Source organism: Bos taurus, chromosome 22 (genome assembly GCF_002263795.3).
Source record: "Bos taurus isolate L1 Dominette 01449 registration number 42190680 breed Hereford chromosome 22, ARS-UCD2.0, whole genome shotgun sequence".
In the NCBI taxonomy this organism is placed as follows: domain Eukaryota; kingdom Metazoa; phylum Chordata; class Mammalia; order Artiodactyla; family Bovidae; genus Bos; species Bos taurus.
Window position 1 is genome coordinate 55007275 of NC_037349.1, and position 3526 is coordinate 55010800.

General features: G+C 51.8%; 1 long non-coding RNA gene across 1 annotated transcript; it reads right to left on the bottom strand.

Moving 5' to 3' along the window:
• Window positions 1-2280: 2280 nt before the first annotated feature.
• Window positions 2281-2882, bottom strand: LOC132343470 (uncharacterized). The gene is made up of 2 exons (XR_009492313.1): window positions 2753-2882; window positions 2281-2669 (listed from the first exon to the last, which is right to left on the bottom strand). It is a non-coding gene; the product is annotated as an uncharacterized lncRNA (long non-coding RNA).
• Between the last annotated feature and the right edge of the window lie 644 nt (window positions 2883-3526).

A 3526-nucleotide genomic window follows, 5' to 3' on the forward strand; every position in this document is an offset into this window, starting at 1 on the left:
TGCCCATCCCCCACTGGGGTGTTTGTCCTGTCTCCTCCCTGCAGTTTGGCTGATTCCCTCCATCGAAACCACAGCTCCTGGTAGGCAGCCCTCTCCTGAGCTTCAGCCACTCTCTCTGTGGTCCTTTTTAGGCCCACAGCTGCTGAACTTAGGTGCTTCATCATCCCTTATTGGTTTCCCTGCCTCTTCTGTTAAACTCTCCTGACTTTCTCCATACTGTGTGCACCTCCTCTTTCCCATCAGGACCTGCCTGATACAGTCTCCCATGGAGCTATCAGGAAAGCTTAGAAAAATCCCACGCGTAACAAACACATACAGCATGGTGCAGATACGCAGTATGTACTGAGTGAAAATCCACTGTGCTTATTGGTTATCTGGCTCCAGAGGCTTAAAGCTCTTAGCCAGTATTCTACCCAGTCACAGCCCCGCCCCCAGTACACACACACACACACGCACACACGCACACACACATGCACAAGCCACTCTACAAAAATAGTTCATTTGATGGAGTGTAGACAACCAGAAAGAGCTGTGTCTACAGGTTTCTGGCTTCAGGAGTGAAGCTTAGAATGTAAATAGCTCCCAAGGACATCTTGTTTCTAGCCCATGGGCTGTAGGCTGCTCTGTGATTCCCATCTTGGGTCGTTCTCTCTCTCTCAAAGGAAAACTCAAAAGGCACTTTTAAGAAGACCACAGAGACAACTGTGGTGGTGGAAAGGCTTGGCTGCGTTGGGAGAGGAGGGACATGGAGGCGCCCTAGGCAGACCTTCCAGGAATCCACTTGCCTCAGGTTGGATTCCCCAGAATCAGACCTTGAGACAAGCATTCAAATGGAAGCAACTTATTAGCTGGTGACCCCAGAAAGCCCTTGTTGGGGAAGCTGGGGAGGGAGGGAGTAAAGAAAAGGCTCACTGCTGAGCAGGTTCCTGCCATGGGCCGCTGAGGATTAGGGCTCACGTCAAGCCATGCTGGAGGGGCAGGAATCTGGACTACATCCTCCCACTCCCGCCCATTGTCCGTCTTTGGCCAGGGCTGCTTCCAGGAGTGTGCCCGGCCTGACCTGCATGGCCAAGAGAAAACAATTGGGTGGAGAGGGGCAGAGCCCACAGCAGGAACTACCAGCACCTCTTCCACTTGAAATGCACCCTCAGTCAGAGGAACAGGGCAGAGCCTCCTGTGACAGGAGTCCTGGGTTTGCATGGCCAGCATCTGTGCAGGGGTCTGTCCCTTAACATATGCTGTGTGGGGTCCTCTCACAGTGCTGTGAGGTGAGCTTGTGAGGACACTCTCCAGCACTTGACAGACAAGGAAACTGAGGCATAGAAATCACATGGCTTTTGTAAGGTCAGACAGCTGGTAAATGAACACAGTAAATGAAAACTCCTGCCCTGGTGTCCTTTAAATTCTGAAAAATAGATAGACAAGCAAATATGTAGGCCTTTAAAAGACAATAAATGCTGTGGAAAACTTAAGGAGATAGGTGTGCGTGTGTGTGTGTGTGTATATATATATATAGATAGATAGATAGATAGATAGATAGATAGACTATGGAGAAGGCAATGGCACCCCACTCCAGTACTCTTGCCTGGAAAATCCCATGGATGGAGGAGCCTGGTAGGCTGTAGTCCACGGGGTCGCTAAGAGTCGGACACGACTGAGCGACTTCCCTTTCACTTTTCACTTTCATGCATTGGAGAAGGAAATGGCAACCTACTCCAGTGTTCTTGCCTGGAGAATCCCAGGGACAGGGGAGCCTGGTGGGCTGCCGTCTCTGGGGTCGCACAGATTCGGACACAACTGAAGCGACTTAGCAGCAGCAGCAGCAGCAAACTATATATAATATGTGTGTGTAAAATAGAGAAGATTGGGAATGCTGGGGGAGAGCTAAAAATAGAATAGAGTGATCAGAGAAAGATTCTAAAGATGGTAGCATTTAAGGGCTCACCGGAGGTGAGGGCAGGAGGGTCCCATGTGAGGGAACCATGTCCCACGCGAAGGGAGTGGTGAACAGACTGCTGAGGCAAGAGCTGACCCATGTGTGGAGCACAGAAGCACCCAGGAGGTCTGTGTGGCTGAGACCAGGGGTGGGCTTCCCAGGAGTGGGGACCACCGGCCCAGATCCTGCCTCAAAGGCCACTGCAGGGGCTTTGATTGCTACTCTGAGGGTAGTGGCTTCTGAACAGAGGAGGGGTCTGGTCATTTAACAGAATCCCCCTGGCTACCAGGTTGAGAAGAGAATTTAGTAATGCATGAGTGAGTGAGTGAGACTCCTTGTACCTCTTCACAGTTTAACCACTTACTTTATGGAGGGACAAGAGGCAGGAGAGGGTGGGGAGCTGGTGGAAGCCACGCTGCACACAGAGTCTGGAATCCAGGCCCTGCAGACAGACAGCTGGGCCCGGCGGGAGGCTGGCAGTCTTTGCTGTGATCCAGCTGCCCCGCCAGCCCTGTGTTCCCACCACCAGCGCAGCCTCAGGGGGCCGGTGTGATCATAGACATGAAAGCCAGCCCCACGCAGGGATGATGATCATAAGCCTTGTGACAACTGTTTCCCCTCAGAACACCGCTTTCAGGAGGCACCAGGCCATCGGGGCGGCCCTTCTCATCTTCCTCCAACTCCCTGGGCTGCCTGCCAGTCCCCCAAGCAGCAGGCTGAGGCCGTGGCACTCCTACCGAACAGGAGAAACAGTCACAGTTGCTCAAATACTAACCTTCTGCTGAGGGCAGGCCTGCTCTGAAGGGAGGAACCCACAGTTGCAAATGAGGCTGGTCAGAGTGTGGTCATCCCAGATGCCTGACCGCAGCAGATGTGCCTAAGGCTACAATGTTGAATGAGACAAGGTCCCTTCCCTCAAAGAGCACTCAGCCAGGCTTCCAGCATGCCTGCGTGCTTGGTAAGTCACTTCAGTCATGTCCAACTCTTTGTGACCTCATGGACTCTAGCCTGCCAGGCCCCTCTGTCCATGGGATTCTCCAGGCAAGAATACTGGAGTGGGTTGCCATGCCCTCCTCCAGGAGATCTTCCTGACCCAGGGATTAAAACTGGGTCTTCTGAAGTGCCGGCAGGTTCTTCACTATCTGAGCCACCGGGGAAACCCTGAGGCAATTGTGTTTTTTTTTTTTTAAATATGTTCCCATAACATTTTAAAACATAATTTTGTTTATTTATGTCTGTGCTGGGTCGTCACTGCTGCACAGGCTTTTCTCTCGTTGTGATGAGCAGGGGCTACTCTCTGGCTGCGGTGCACAGGCTTCTCAGTGCGGTGGCTCCTCTTGTTGTAGAGCATGGGTTTCAGTAGCTGTGGCGCATGGGCTCGTTTGTTGTGGTTCCCAGACTCTAGAGCACAGACTCAGTAGTTGGGACACACGGGCTTAGTAACTCCACGGCATGTAGGATCTTCCTACACCCGGGATCGAACCTATGTCTCCTACATTGGCCGGAGGATTCTTTACTACCAAGCCACCAGGGAAGCCCCAAATGTTTTTGTTTTTTTTTTTAAAGGAACTTTTGTTCTTTTTAAAAAAA